The sequence below is a fragment of the Symphalangus syndactylus genome, chromosome 16 (assembly GCF_028878055.3).
Source record: "Symphalangus syndactylus isolate Jambi chromosome 16, NHGRI_mSymSyn1-v2.1_pri, whole genome shotgun sequence".
Classification (NCBI taxonomy): Eukaryota; Metazoa; Chordata; class Mammalia; order Primates; family Hylobatidae; genus Symphalangus; species Symphalangus syndactylus.
This window is the reverse complement of record NC_072438.2, coordinates 45,234,698-45,251,141: the sequence shown is the minus strand read 5'-3', so window position 1 is coordinate 45,251,141 and position 16,444 is coordinate 45,234,698. Positions and strand designations below refer to the sequence as shown.

The 16,444-nt window shown below is 41.8% G+C and overlaps 1 long non-coding RNA gene across 1 annotated transcript; it reads right to left on the bottom strand.

The window, feature by feature from the left end:
- Positions 1 to 668: 668 nt before the first annotated feature.
- On the bottom strand, positions 669 to 9,000 carry LOC129464358 (uncharacterized). Its single transcript, XR_008651562.1, has 3 exons — positions 8,821 to 9,000; positions 1,546 to 1,635; positions 669 to 1,159 (listed from the first exon to the last, which is right to left on the bottom strand). It is a non-coding gene; the product is annotated as an uncharacterized lncRNA (long non-coding RNA).
- Between the last annotated feature and the right edge of the window lie 7,444 nt (positions 9,001 to 16,444).

Here is a 16,444-nt window from a genome sequence, read left to right as displayed (position 1 = left end):
ATTTCCATTTTCCTATATTATCTTCAGCTGTCTGATGACTGAGTCCATTCTTAGTGCAACCTCCTTTCTCCACCTGGAGGTTATAGCCCAAAAGGAATAATCTCTTTTAGAAATGAACCCAAAACAATGAATTTTAAAATCTACTTTATTTATAACTACAAAGTAACACATCAATATGTTCTCTTACATGTAATGCTGAAGTCTTCATTGACAACCAGCCCAATCTCAGAGTGCTTATAGTGTGCAATTACACAGTCACGTGCACATGTGCACACATACACACACACCATAACATTGTTTTGTGTTTGCTTTTGCACAGTTTGCATACCTTTTTATTTTTCAGTCTATAGTCTTTGTTTAAAAAAATATCTTTCATAGTGATTTAAGTGATTCACATGTTAGCCATTATCATTCATAGCTATAACTTAATTAAAAAACACCCCAAGTACTAATAGTTCATATCATTAATACATCTGTGGAAATCTTTTCTGATTAGATTGCCTAGGTCGGTGGTTCTCAGACTTTGCCACATATCAGACTCATCTGGGAAGCTTTTAAAAATTATGATGCTGGCTGGGCATGGTGGCTATGCCTGTAATCCCAGCACTTTGGGAGGCCGAGGCAGGTGGATTGCTTGAGCTCAGGAGTTCGAGATCAGCCTGGTCAACATGGTGAAACCCCATCTCCACTAAAAATACACAAAATTAGCTGGGCGTGGTGGCAGGCGCCTGCATTTCCAGCTACTCAGGAGGCTGGGGCATGAGAATTGCCTGAACCTGGGAAGAGGAGGTTGCAGTGAGCTGAGATTGCACCACTGCACTCCAGCCTGGGCAACAGGGCAAGACTCTATTCAAAAAAAAAAAAAAAAAACAACATTAAGATACTGAGGCTTCACCCTGAGCCAATGAAATCAGAATCTTGGGAGGAGGGGCACATACAGGCATCAGCAGTTTTAAAAAAGATGGCCAGGTGATTCCAACATGCAGACAAATTTGAAAACAAGAGGCTTAGGAGGTGTCTGGATCCCATCTCTTCAAGCCTGCTTCCTGGAGATTTCTTGTTCAAATCCACGTGTAAAGAAAGGTTTTGAATTTGTCATTCATCCTAGCTATGCAGGGATGAAACTGCCCAGGCAGATCAGGGGAACCTGATATGGCCACTGTCAAGAAGAAAAACTGGGAAGTACTACTGTAGCTTTTTATTGTAATCTCTTCTGTGATATTTTGGAAATATTGTAACAGGTTCCTTTGAGCAGTCAATACAACCTTAGGGAACAACTGGAATCCCCGTGGAGGCTTAAAACATTTATTTTTCTAATTTAAAACTTTATGTTTAAAACTTATTTATCAAAAGAGATTTGTTCTGCAGAACTCTGTGACAAGTCCATAGAACTATCTTGTAGATGCCGTGTTGGTGACAATACCAGGGGCTAAAGTAGCACTGAGGTATGAAATTCCAGGTGCTCAGCTCATGTAGGAAATAAAGGGACAATGCTTTAGGACATATGGGAGGTAAAAGAGTGAAGGTTGAAAGCCAGGGGCTTACCTTTAGACAGACTCGTGTTCAAATATTGGCTCCACCGTTTTGTCTATACCTTCGTCAAATTACTTCATCTTTTTAAGGCTGTTTCCTCATCTGTAGTGTGAAACGAGCACAATATTGCCTATCTCATATGTATGTTCTATTGATTGTTGACATTTTTATTTAAAGCACCTAACAGTTGTTGGCACCTAGTAGGCATTCAGCAAATGCTATCTGATCTTTCCATATCAAAGATGGAAAAAAATCCATTACCCAGCTATTGGTCGTATACACAGAATTCAAATATTGATTTCCCCTTATTTGCATTCCATAACTTTAAGAGAGGTAAAATATCCATGGGACAGGAAATGGATACTTTTTAAGGAGGAACTTAGCAGAGGAGACCAGGTAGAGGTGAAACATTTATACTACCATCAGTCCTCCTTTTGTCTGGTTCTGATATGTACAAATTTTTGTTTGGCACAATTTATTTAATTAGCACTAGACTTTTATTGCACCTGACCTCAAATATAAAGGCAAATCTAAAGAAATGTTGGGAAATACTACAGTAGATTTTAATTGTAATCTCTTCTCTGATATTTTGGAAATATTGTAACAGGTTCCTTCTGAGATGTTGATAAAACCTTAAGGAACAACTGGGATCACAGTTTATATTCCAGTTATGATATATTAATCGTGAGCAATTGGATAAATACAACCAATCACAGACATTGCTGCTAGCTCTTCAGTCCACAAATCCCTACACAAATAATAGATGTGCAATACGACCATGACTAATCACGTCACTTCTTTCAATGTCTGTCCTGTGCATCTGTTGTTAAGTTCATATGCAGACTGCAAAGCCTGTAGTTGTGTTGCTTCCTTGTCTCCTGGTGATAAATCCATGTGACATTTTACATAAACAGAAAATCAAAAGGAACTGGCCAATAAAAATAAAAGTGAAGCAAGAAAACAAAAAGGGAGAATGTTAAAAGTGATTTTTTTCTGTAAAAAAATTTTTAATTTTTTAGAGACAGGGTCTCATTCTGTAACCCAGGCTGGAGTACAGTGGTGCAATCATACCTCACTGTGGCCTCAAACTACCAATTCTTCCACCTCAGTCTCTTGAGTAGCTAGGACTATGGGCTTTCACTTTTTGTGTGTGTGTGGGGGGGTGGGGGGTGGGGAGGGGTGTCTCACTATGTTGCCAAGGCTGGCCTTGAACTCCTGGCCTCAATTGATCCTCCAGCCTCAGCTTCCCAAAAGTGCTGGGATTACAGGCATGGGCCACTGTGCCCAGCCCTAGAAGTGATTTCTAATTGAACATCAATAGAAGAAACACCTGAGTGTGAGAGTTTCCAGCTATGAAGCCAGAGAAACTTAATGAAGGTAAAATTATTGACAAAAATGAGGAAAGTGGTTGTGATTAAAAAGATGAATGAAGATGCCCTAGAGAAAATAATACTGGCAAAAAACTTCACATCAAAGGTATTCTTGGATATATTTTACAACATTGAAAATGCAAAGGAGAAAATGTTGGAAGCTGATCCAAACTTAGAAAGGAGCATGACAATTTGCCAAGATGTAGAAAAAATGCTTGCTCTATATCATAAGTTGTATGATGAGAAGCAAGCATTATTCACACCACTCATGATGCATTTTTTACAAGGAAATAAAATACTTCAATTCTCAATGTTTGTAATGTTTTAAATTACCATCTACTATATAAATACTAGTTTTACTCTTTTTTTCATTTCCCTATACATTTATAATTGACAGTAAGAGAGTTTTTAACATTTTGAAAAAAAGCTCTTAATTTTCATTATTTTAGAGACTGGGTTTTGCTTTGTCATCCAGGTTAGAGAGCAGTGGCACGATCATGGCTCACTGCAGCCTCAGACTCCTGGGCTCAAGTGATTCTCCTGCCTCAGCCTCCCAAGCAGCGGATGACAGGCGCATGCCACCACATCCAGCTAATTTTTAAATTATTTTGTAAAGACAGGGTCTCGCTATATTGCCTAGGCTGGCCTCAAACTCCTGGCTCGAATGATCTTCCTGCCTTGGCCTCCCAAAGGAAAGGCATAAGCTACCACGTCCAGTCTGAAAAAAAAGTTTAAATATCATAAAAGAAATGTAACTTTTCTCATTAATGAGTAAGACTGCTTAGCGTGGTTTCAGCTTGCATGGTCATTTTGATGGTCCCGTGCTGCTGTGCAAATCAAGGACTGCCTACATGAAGGGTGATGTAGGATTTATGAAGATGTATAAAGGAGAACCCGTAGTTGAGTAAGTGAGGTTAAAGACAGTCAACAGGAAGCTTGGCTCCTCCCTCTGCCACTTCTGGGGAAAGCAAATACGAACACCTGTGCCCCTCCAAAGCCACATGTGAGAGGAACCTATGGAAAACTATTTCAATTCTTTCTGAAGGTTAATCCTCTCCTAAGAATTTCTTTAAGATCTGTGCTGTGAATTGTTACATCTGCTTCCACAGAATCATCAGCTTCTAGAGTTGCAGGCAGAATTGGGTTGAAAGTACCACTGCACTCCAGCCTGGGCAACAGAGTGAGACTCCGTCTCAAAAAAAAAAAACAAAAAAGAAAGTACACCTATAAAGTATAGGCATCATACTTGATATGTAGTAAGTATTCATTCAATTATCATTATATGATCATGAATCTTTTTGTTCAACTGTAGGGTGACCAACTGTCTCCCAGTTTGTCTGAACCTGAAATCCATCTCAGGGGTTTCCTGGGATGAATTTTTTTTTTTTTTTTTTTTTTTTTTTTTTTGAGACAGAGCCCGAGCTGGGGTGCAGTGGCACAATCTTGGCTCACTGCAATCTCCGCTTCCTGGGTTCAAGTGATTCTCCTGCCTGAGCCTCCCAACTAGCTGGTATTAAAGTCATGTGCCACCATGCCCAGCTAATTTTTTTTTTTTCTATTTTTAGTAGAGACAGGGTTTCACCATGTTGGCCAGGCAGGTCTCGAACTCCTGACCTCAGGTGATCTGCCTGCCTCAGCCTCCCAAAGTGCTGGGATTACAGGCGTGAGCAACCATGCCCAGCTGATGATTTTCAGTTCTAAAACTGAGGCAGACCCAGGCCAACCAAGGTGGTTTGTTACCCCATTTGACTCTAGCTCTGGGCAAGACAAAATATTAACACTATTGCACAAAATTCTCTTGGGATTTAGGAAGTAATTGGAAGAGAGAAAATTCTCCATGAATAGTTTCTAGATTAGAAGGTCAAAGGCCACTTTGGGAGGCTGAGGCGAGTGGTCGGGAGTTCAAGACCAGCCTGGCCAAGATGGTGAAACCCGGTCACTACAAAAAATACAAAAATTAGCCAGGCATGGTGGCAGGCGCCTGTAATCCCAGCTACTCGGGAGGCTGAGGCAGAGAATTGCTTGAACCCGGGAGGCAAAGGTTGCAGTGAGCCGAGATCATGCCACCACACTCCAGCCTGGGTGACAGAGTGAGAGTCCATCTCAAGAAAAAAAAAAAAAAAAAGAATCTTAGGTTAGAAGAGATTTTGTGTCCCATGCTTCAGCCCAGCCCAGGATGGCCTGAAATCCATCTCAGAAAGACTCTGTTTTTAAAGCCTGTTAGGGAAGAAAATAAATAATGTGTTCCATTGGTAAGTATTGTGCACCAGTCGCTCTGCTACGGGCTGAGGGAAATACCAGATGAATAAGACTCATTTTCTGTTCTGTAGAAGCTTACATTCTAGAAAGGGAGACCACCAGTTATATGCACCATGAATTATCAAGACAGCTCACACTTGGCAAGGTATTTTAGAGAAGTAATCTCATTTAATCCTCATACTAACCCCAACAAGGTACTTACTATCATTCCATTTTACAGATGACGAAAGTGAGATTCAGAGAGATTGAGCTATATAAAGTCGCAAAGCAAGTAACTGCTATAATTGATCTTAGGACCCAAGTCTGTAGTGGCTGAGAACATGGGTTCTGGAGTCATGCAAATCTGCATTTGAATCCTGACTCTTCCACTGTCCTGTCACTTGACAAGTGTCCGTGAGCTGCTATATCCTCCTCTGTAAAAGGGGACAAATAATAATAGCCACTTTCGAGGGTTATGAAGGATAAATGAGAAATGCATTGAGTGAGTGCTTGATGTGTAGTAAATGCTCAGCAAATACTCCTCATCATTGCCATCACACCAAAACCCATTGTAGTTCCCCTTTAGCAGGTGGCCTCTTCCATTTCTATGCAAATCTTTCAGGGAAAGAGGCATCAGTGAAATACATCGAGAGCTCTGACTGGGGGAAGACTTCCCAACTGTGATGATGACTAAAGGCCTCGTGCAACAGTAGAACTTGATCTTCATGAAAGGATAGACCTTCAATAGGTTGAGGTTGGGGCAGAAAAAATATTCCACACAGAGGTCAGGATTTCAGCTGAGGCAAAGAGGAAAGCACAGTGAGTTTGGGGAATGATAACTACTATTGGTTAGAGTGTAGGTTTTTTTTTGGAAGGAGATGGGTGGAGATACGGCTGAAAAGAAGCAAGATCCTCACAACTCAGGCGATGTTTCTAGAAGGCTTTCTTCTGACCTTTGCTCCATAGGGGCTGCTCTGGCTGTCTTGTCTCTTCTGGGCTCTCACATCGACTTACTACTTCCTGGGGCTACTCTTCTCAGCCCTGTGAATGGCTCTGTCATCTTCATCCTTCTTCTTTTTTTTTTTTTGTGTGTGAGACAGAGTTTCGCTCCTGTTGCCCAGGCTGGAGTGCAATGGCGCAATCTCAGCTCACTGTGACCTCAGCCTCCCGGGTTCAAGTAATTCCCCTGCCTCAGCCTCCCAATTAGCTGGGATTACAGACATAGGCCACCATGCCCGGCTAATTTTGTATTTTTAGTAGAGACAGGGTTTCTCCATGTTGGTCAGGATGGTCTTGAACTCCCGACCTCAGGTGATCCACTCGCCTCTGCCTCCCAAAGTGCTGGGATTACAGGCATCAGCCACCGCGCCTTGCCATCTTCATCCTTCTTTATGCCATGTGCTGGACATGGTGCTACACAGTTGTGTGTTCTAACCCTTCCAGGGTGTTCTCAGATAAGTTCCCAAAGTATTACTGGATGGGCTGGATTGGAGGTGGGGCAGGGGCTGAAAGAAGGTCATGACAGATTAGAATGTCTGAAAGACATAAAAGACAGTCCTTTTTTTTTTTTTTTTGCCGATGTAGGTTTCAGGTTTCTTGGCTTTTTCTAGAGGACTAAATGAAATCACAATAAAACAACCTGTAGCATGTAGGGGAGGCATGCATTTCTCAGGAAGTCTGTCTCTAAAAAGACAGTCTGGAGAGGTCAGATAACGTTTAGAAGAACATGTTTTTTACATTCATAGAAACAGAGGATACAAGGGAGAAAATATCTGGAAAAAATATCAGGAATGAAAACAGTTGCAGTGTTTATGACCTAGAGAACAACAACAGTGTTTTCCAGGAACTTAGCAGAAAGAAGATGCTGTGCATGGAGGATGTTATGGGTTGAACTGTCTCCCAAAATTCAAATCCTGAAGCCCTAGCTCCCAGTACCTTGGAATTTGGAGATGGAACCTTTAAAGAAGTAACTGAGTGGCCGGGCGCAGTGGTTCATGCCTGTAATCCCAGCACTTTGGGAGGCTGAGGTGGGCAGATCACAAGATCAGGAGATCGAGACCATCCTGGCCAACATGGTGAAATCTCATCTCTACTAAAAATGCAAAAATTAGCTGGGTGTGGTGGCACGTGCCTGTAATCCCAGCTATTTGGGAGGCTGAGGCAGGAGAATCACTTGAACCCAGGAGGTGGAGGTTGCAGTAAGCTGAGATCGCGCTACTGCACTCCAGCCTGGCGACAGAACTAGACTCCGTCTAAAAAGAAAAGAAAAGTAATTAAGTGAAAATGAGATCATTAGGGTAGTGCCCTTATAAGAAGAGGAAATTTGGGCACAGACATAGACATGTCTTCCTTCCACACAGAAGGAAGACCATGTGAGGACACAGGGAGAAGACAGCTATCTGCAAGCCAAAGAGACGGGTGTCAGAAGAAATCAGCCCTCCTGACATCTTAATCTTGGACTTCCAGCCTCTAGAATTGTGAGAAGAATAAATTTCTATGGTTTGAGCCACCCAGTCTGTGGTACTTAGTTACGAAGCAACCTTAGCAAACAAACACACAGGACAAGAGAATATGGTTGGCTCAGCTTCTGACAGCATTTGGTGTATTTTCCTTGCCCTTGCATTTTCACTTGTCTGTCATGAGCTCCAAATGAGCAGCATACTTCATAGATGGATCTATTTAATTTTTAGGATTCTGTCAATGTTAAAAAATGGAGAAAGTGGATTTCCTTCCACAAGGTGGATCCCTGTGATCTGTGTAATCCATGTGGCAGCCTTGAAGCCCACAGGGCTCAGCCTCCCATTTTCTCCTCCAGCCAAAGGAACCTTCTAGACTTTCCTGAGGCTTGTAAGAGGGAGATGGCACAGGGTGGCTCCACCATGTACCAGACAGTGAGCAACTTAACCAATAACCCTTCAAGATTTCTGTTCCCTTTGGGTCTCCTTATCTTGGTCTTCCTTTCAACCTTTTCTTCCACAGTCAAGGAGAATCTGGGAGCCTTCCTGGTTGCTGGTGAAGCCTAAATTTTTCTTCTTGCTATTTTGCTGTAAACACTCCCCTAGGCCTGATTTTCAAAATTGTATTTACCCAGCTTATGACTCTCTACAAGTTCCTCAAATCTGACACAGAGGGTCTTTGACCCTTCTGTTGATGTGTGGTCAGGAGCTTGCCACACGGATCCCAGCATCTCCCCATACCGCCATATGCCTGTGTGAGGGCTGGCTGGCATTTGACCACAGAGAGGCCTTGTGACTTTGAGGCCTGGTATAATTCCTAAGACCAAAACATTGCAAACATTCCACTGATTTGTTGCTTCTTCACCCCTGGGGCTGGCCCATTCTGTAGCATTTCTGCTGCTTAGTCTACTCACAACACAAAGCTGCCTAAGTAGTCCTCACCTTGGTAGTACCCACCCCTTCCCTAAGTGTCTACAGTTTTGGGCAGTGCTGGCTGCACTGTAAGCCCCACAGAAGGACTCCAGGCTCCAGGTCAACCCGTAGCAGCAGATGAGGCTGGAGCCAGGGAGTGAAATTCACCCAAGCATCTCTGCAGTGGTCCTGTTTCCCCTTCCAGGAAATAATCCGATTTCTCAAGAGCTTAAGTGTCTCCATCAAGACTAGCTCAAATGCCATCCTCCCGTGGTTTTATGAGGGAGTTTCTTGGAGAAACTGCCCCTAACCTTATATCTGTGAGCACTTCTCATCCAGTTCCAGACGACCTTTAAAAGGTGGTCCCACCAAAGCCAGGGCCATGTCACAGCTCACCTCTGCCAGGGTGGTAGATTTGAGGACCTACATGGTGGTGCAAGGTTGGCCTCCTCCCTCTCTAGCAGTCATGATGAAAGCATTCACCTGTCTTGCATCTGAGCTGAAGGTGGCTCTTCTGCCTTAAACATCCTGGGTGGGACTCAGAATGGTAGCCCAATATGGTTGACTTCTCACAGGAAGCCTCTAGTTTCACCCCCACAACAACCACAAAATAGGAGTCAATACCTTTTCATATCTCCAAAACAAAATCTATCTCATAAAGTGCATCGAGTAATGTAGACATTTAATGAGGAGAAGGAGAAAAGGGCTTACATCACGCTCTCTATTCAACACTTTGGTTTTCCACACCTCCTGCCAATTAAATTTCTTCTTCAGCCATCACCTGCTTGGTCTTCCCTCCTCCAGCGTTCCTTCTCCTCTCCGAACCCTTTCTCAGAACATATGTGGTCTGCAGATGTTTAATGTAGTTAGTATTTCACACATGTTAATAAGGTCAAATTTGTTGGTAGTACTGTTCGAATCTTCTATAGCCTTTCTGATTTTTCATTGTCTACCAGTTTTATCTAGAAGTGTTAAAATCTCCAACTATGACTGTGATTAATCAATTTCTGCCTTTATGGATGAATGGGATTCGTCAATGATTTCTCCACGTATTTTGACGCTTTGTGATTAGGTTGCATACATGTTTAAGATGTTAGACCTTCTTGGTGAATGAATTCTTTGATTATTATGAAATGTCTCTCTTCATCTCTGGTATTACTCTTTGCCTTGGAGTCTACCTTGATATGAATATAGCAAGCCAGCTTTCTTATAACTAGCACTTGCACGTGCTCTTTTACTTTATATGTGACACGTCTGAGTCTTTATACTTAAAATATTTATCTTGTAAACAGTATACAGGTGGGCTCTGCTGTGTTATCCAGATTGACTATTTCTGCCTTTTACTTGAATTGTTTAATCTATTTACATTTAACCTAATTATTGATATGTTTGGCTTTCAGTCTGTCATCCTAATATTTGTCTCCTTTGTTCTTTGTTGTCTTTATTTCCTGCCTTCTTTTGAGTGAACCAACTATTTTTTAACTGGTCGTTTCCTTTCCTTTATTATATTTTTGTTTTAGTCATATCTTTGTGCTATTTTTTGGTGGTTGCTCTAGGATTTAGACATCCATCTTTAAGTTGTTATGGTCTACATTCAAATATTCTGTTACTTCTCAAACAATGCACGGATTTTACAATCATGTACTTCCATTTAGTACCTCTCCTACGAGGGGCACCACCTTCTGTCATGCTGATCGTGTGTGTGTGTGTGTGTGTGTGTGTGTGTGTGTGTGTGTGTGTGTGTTTGGGGGTGAGGTCAATCTTATGTGTAGTTGTTCTGGGTCTGGGCTCATTTGTAACTTCAGTTAGATATAAGTCGCCACTGGCCTCCGATATCATTAAGACAATACGAGGACTTCCCCTTCAGCAGATCTCTAAGTGCCAACGAGACTCTAGGGATCCCTTTATGCTCTGTAGTTAACTGGTCAGCTTTCTAAACTGCAAGTGACCTCTTTCTGCTTTATAACCTGACTGCCAGCTTTGGGGGCTGCTGGGGAATTCTCTTTGCTTGTCAGTCTTACCCCTGGATGTTCATGCCTTCAAACACCTGTCTCTCTCAGACCTTTCGTCTTGTCCCAGCCCCTGAGGGTTGCTGTGGTGCACTTGGGAGAGTATAGCAGTGCCCTGAAGAGATTTCTTTGGTCCCATCTCAGCCTGCTGCAGACAGGATGGTGAAGGCTTAGAGATTGGTGAAGGCTCAGAGGGCTTTGGAGAGGTCTATCTCAGTTCACCTGCCCTGCTTCTCCACAGGAACAATCTCTCTCGGCTCTCCTGCCCTGTCCCCAGACGTCGATGTGCTAACCCCATGCACTTGATGTGGAAGGAGCTGGCAGGTAGGTGCAGCTCTGCTGTAAGGCTGAGATCCTGGGGATGCTGCTGTCTTGACAGTCCATATGCAGCTGTTCAAGGCTTGCTGACAATTCAGCTAATTTCTTCTAATTCCTGCCTATGGCACATTCTTCCTCCTCCCACCAATCCCACAATGGTCTGAATGCTCGTAACCCCTCAGAATTCATATATCGAAGCCTAACTCCCAAGGCAATGTATTAAGAGGTAGGTTTTTGGGAGGTGATTAAGTAATGAACGCAGAGCTCTACTAATGGCATTAGCGCCCTTATAAAAGAGACTGGAAGGAGCATGTTAGCCCCTTCTTGCCATTCCATCATGTGAAGAACAGATGGTGCCCTCACCAGACACCATATCTGCTGGCATCTTGATCTTGGACTTTCCAGCCTTCAGAACTGTAAACAAAAAAATACTGTTGTTCACAAATTACCCAGTCTAAGATATTTTGTCATGGCAGCCCCAACAGACTAAGACAGATCTCCTGGGATGTAAGCAAATTATGAAAAACTTACTGCTATCTGGAATGTAGTTCATTTAGGTTTCTTTGCATTCTCAGCTCTAGGGTGGGTCTAATAAATGATCGTCTTGTAGTTTTCCTGTCTTTTTCTCATTGTTGGCATAAGAGTAACCATGTGTTGCCACTTACCACATTCTAACAGGAAGTGAAACTCCCTAAAGTAATTTTTTATCTTTTGTATGTGACCAAGTTTTCCTTTCTGATAATTTCTAACATCTTTTTTTCTACCCGCAAAACTCTGAAATTTCACAATGATATGTATGTTCGTAGGGTTTTTTTTGTTGTTGTTGTTATTTATTGTGTTAGGCACTGAGTAGCCTCTTTAAATATATTAGTTCTGCAAAATATTCTTGTAGTATTGCCTTAATAATTTTCTTCCCCCCTCTTTTTGCTGTTCTTTTTTTGCTAGAACTCATATTACTTGGGTGTTGAACCTCCTTTCTTGATCCTGTGGGTCTCTTAGCTTTTCTCTCTTCCACTATATCTTTTTATGCTACTTTCTTGGAAGATTTTTTCAACGTTATTTTCCAATCACTTACATTTTAAATGTTCATATATGTGTATATAATTTCTAAGAGTTCTTTTCGGCTGTTCTCCATTTTTCTTCCTTCCTTTGAAAACATAAACCTTTCTTAATGGAAACAAATTCTCTTTGAGAATATAACTTGGAGTCATTTTCAAGTTTTCTTTTGTCCCTTCTACCTACATTGTCTATCTTTTCTGAGTTCCTTTTCCATTTCTTTGTTTCCTTGGTTTTTTATTCTCTATTTTTCATGTTTGCTTCTCAAATGCCTGGTTGTCCTTTTAGAGTTAAAAGTGAGGCACTAAAAAGCTAAACAAGCTCTGTGTATCTATCTGCACAGGATTTATTGATTTGTGGGATGGACCAAAATGTGGCTAGATGGGACCCTGAGTGCCAGTATTTCTACATTTATTTTTTTAAATGGTAAGTTCTATAAAGTGGGGGAAGGCAGTTGTGGGTCCCATTGTTCAGTATGCACTTGGTACCCTTTTGACTTCAACAAGGTGCTCCTTCTTCCCTTCTTCTGTCCTCCATAGAACCCTCTGGTTTGGCTACTCTGGAGAATAAACCCAGTGGGGGAGCTTCCTGACTCTTTAGAGTGAAGGTAGGCATCTGAGGATCTGACTACTGTTCATTACAATTTGAACCAATCCTGATATTCAGTCCTACTCTCACTACATAATTGCCAAGGGGGGCTTCCAGTTTCGGAGCCTTTCCAGGGTGCTGCCATCTGAGTTGGCTTGCTATTTGACACCTTCTCCTTGCCCTAAGATCCCACTTTACCTTTTCGCTTTCATTTTCTTCGTCATTTTTTATTGGATGTCTAGAAAAATAAATTTATCAGTGGATGATAGAGAGAAGGGAGAAAAGGGGGCTTTGAAAGATTTACAAGGGAATTGATATTTTGACTGGTCTTGAAGAACCCCTTGGATTTTGATTATTGAAAGACTGGCTGGAATATTAGAATGTAGAGGGAAATTCTAGGTCAAAGAAACAGCATGAACAGATAGGAATCAAAGTGATTTAGGTTAAATGGTTTCTTCACTCTAAGTCAGTTATCAATTTCACCATCACTTTCCATGTGCAAAAATTTGTGCATCTCTGGCTCACTTGTGTCTCTTCTCCTATACTTTGGTCTTTTTCAAATTTTGATCCTTTTTAATACCTTTCAGTTTAGTGGGCCTTGGAGGTGGAGCAGTAGTACATGCATTTGTTTAACCCAGTGTTTCTCAACTGTGGTACTGTTGACATTTTGGGATGATGGTTCTTTGTTGGGGGGTCAAGGGGTGCTGTTCTGTGCATTGTAGGATGTTTAGCAGCATCTGGAACTCTACTCACTAGCTGCCAGTAGCTCCCACCCCCAGTCGTAATAGCCAAACAGGTCCCTAGACATGGCTGAATGTCCTTTGGAGGGGGACATCATCTAGTATTATTGGATTAAAAACAGATTCATCAGTAAATGATGGGGAGAGAGGAGAAAAAAGGGGCTCTGACAGATTTATTAAGGAAATGGCATTTAGACTTGGTCCTGAAGAATCAGTTGGATTTTGACTAGTGGAAGATTGGCTGTAGTGTTAGAATGTAGTGAAGGAAATTCTTGGGGAAAGAAATCACATAAGCAAATGAAAGCAAAGGGATTTGGGTTAAATGGTTTTCTATAATCCCAGTGTAGGTACATGTGATGCAGGTAAAGGCTGCAAAGGTAAGAGGCGGGTTACGAAGGCCTTGAATGGAAACATATGGAACCTGGGTATTATACTGCAGTGATACAATCACATTTTTTACTTTGAGCAATAACTCTAACTTTAAGAAGTAGAACCTAGGCCAGGTGTGGTGGCTTAGGCATGTAATCCAAGCACTTTGGGAGGCTGAGGTGGGCAGATAACTTGAGGCCAGGAGTTCGAGACCAGCCTGGCCAACATGGTGAAATGCTGTCTCTACTAAAAATACAAAAAATTAGCTGGGTGTGGTGATACACACTTGTAGTCCCAGCTACTCGGGAGGCTGAGGCAGGAGAATTGATTGAACCTGGAGCTGGAGGTTGCAGTGAGCAGAGATTATGCCACTGCCCTTTAGCCTGGGTAACAGGTGACAGAGTGAGACTCTGTCTAAAAAAAAAAAAAAAACCAAGTAGGACCTGAGGACCTGAGTGCTGGCAGATCATTGAGGTATCCATTGCGGTGGTGAGGGATGATGAGGCCTCACTGGGGCAATTGGAGTTGGAGATAGAAGCTTCAAGTGTCTTCATTTCAATCATAATTAGTTAAAGGAACTGAAGAAGATCCAGTAGATAAATAATGGGTTAATAAAGCTTTCTGACATACATATTTGCATATTTAAAGAAAAACTATGTCTTAATTCAAGGAAAGTACCTCATCAGTGGGATTTTCAGGAGGTGGATACCCCTTATAACTACACCCATGAAACAACTGCCTACTTTATCGGTGTATTGTCAGCCTAGGATCCAGTTACAGCAATTGCCTATGAAAAATGGCATTGATGCTTGAGGTTAAAAAGGGAACTAATACTTCCTAATGAAGACCGTTTAAATTTGCATTAGATGGTGAGGTGGTCTAAGAAGAGCTGAAATGCTTTCAGAGGGAACATCACTGCTTGCTACCCTTGACACCTCGGTTCCTAATCTTAGTAAGAGAAACGGAACTACCCTTTTGTCTCAGGTCTGCTTGGAAGATCAAGCCAACGTGGTTTGCTGACAGCTACTGCTGTTTCTTAAGGAAAAAAAAGAGTAATTGTAGAAACTGTCTTTGAATAATTTTGTTTTACAAGTAACAAATTCATTCAAAGCAAAGAAGAAGGTGAGAGAGAAAGAAAGAAAGAAAGAAACTGTTCAGAGACATTGGAATTTGGGGGATTAAAGAGGAGGTATTTATAGATGGAGACTTCCTAGAAGTAAAATAGCAAATAAAAAACTGAAACTGTGGTTGTCCCCCAAGGGGACAGGTGAGGTGCCCCCACCATAACGGGGGCAATTTCCCCCTCCCTACTTTCAATTTCTCCTTACTACCCTATCCTCTTAGTGAAATGATGGGGAAGTTTTTGTGTGACCTGAATACTTCCTGATTTGAGTAACATAAGAAAAAAGTACAGAAAGGAAATATGGTTTTAAGAGCAAAGGGAAATTGACTGAATGTGAAATCTTTACTGACTATATTAACTTGGGAGTGTCCATTTTGAAATTCATTGTGCTAAAAGTTCTTGAAGACCCAGGCATCGAGATCCTCACACCTAGCAATGGAGTGAATCAAGCATGATTTGTGTGTCTCCACTGACATCTTCAGCTTGGGTTTTATTTGGCAGGCTTCCCTCTGGAAGATGTGTCACATAATTGACAACTGCAGGGATAGAAAGTTTTTCTGTCGGCTGGGCATGGTGGCTCACGCCTGTAATCCCAGCACTTTGGGAGGCCAAGACGGGCGGATGACCCGAGATCGGGAGTTTGAGACCAGCCTGACCAACATGGAGAAACCCTGTCTCTACTAAAAATAAAGATAAAAATAAATTAGCTGGGCCTGGTGGCACATGCCTGTAATCCCAGCTACTAGGGAAGCTGAGGCAGGAGAATCACTTGAACCCGGGAGGCAGAGGTTGTGGTAAGCCGAGATCATGCCATTGCACTCCAGCCTGGGCAACAAGAGTGGAAATCCATCTCAAAAAAAAAAAAAAAAAAAAATGTTTTTCTGTCAATATCAAACAGTGATGTGATGTTTGAAGATTCTGGAGGTACAAAAAAATAATGCTAACAGTGACTTGCTGCTTGAAAGGATAAAATTTTATTAGCTATTGGAATATATGTGTTAATTTCATATTATTTTCTCTGAACCAACAGGATGTGACCATATCATTTTCTTTTTATTGAGATGAGGGCTCACTCTGTTGCCCAGGCTGGAGTGCAGTGGTGTGATCATGGCTCACTGCAGCCTGGAACTCCTGGGCTCAAGCAATTCTCCCACCTCAGCCTCCAGAGAGTAGCTGGGACCACAGGCACATGCCACTATGCCCGGCTAATTTTTTTTTTTTTTAGTGATGAGGTCTTACTATATTGCCCAGACAAGACACATTTTAACAAATGATTCTCCATTTGTTCTCTTTCCATACAAAATACCCAACACAATTGTAATAAAACAGGTTGTTTTCTACTAGTTTTCTGTCCTAGTTTCAAAGTTCATCTTTGCTTTCAACTCAGCGAAAGGTTTTATTTTAGTGCACTATGCCATGTTAATGGTACAATGCTCTGCTGGTTGCAGTTGGGTGGAGGTATGATAGTGTACATCCGTAAACTGCCCAATGTGAGTTGGTTTTTGGTATTATAAGGGATTAGGCCCATTGACATGGCTGTTTGCAATCACAGTTTGCCTATTGAAAAGGGTGCTGTTTTCTAAAAGCCACTAAGAAAAAAGTAAACCTTATATGAATTTGACTCAGGAAGAATAGAACAAATGTTGGCAAACTTTATCATGATCAACAATTGCTCTTTTAATGTTCTCTCAGTTGCTCTGAAGGAGAGACATTAGTTAAATAAATAAGCTAG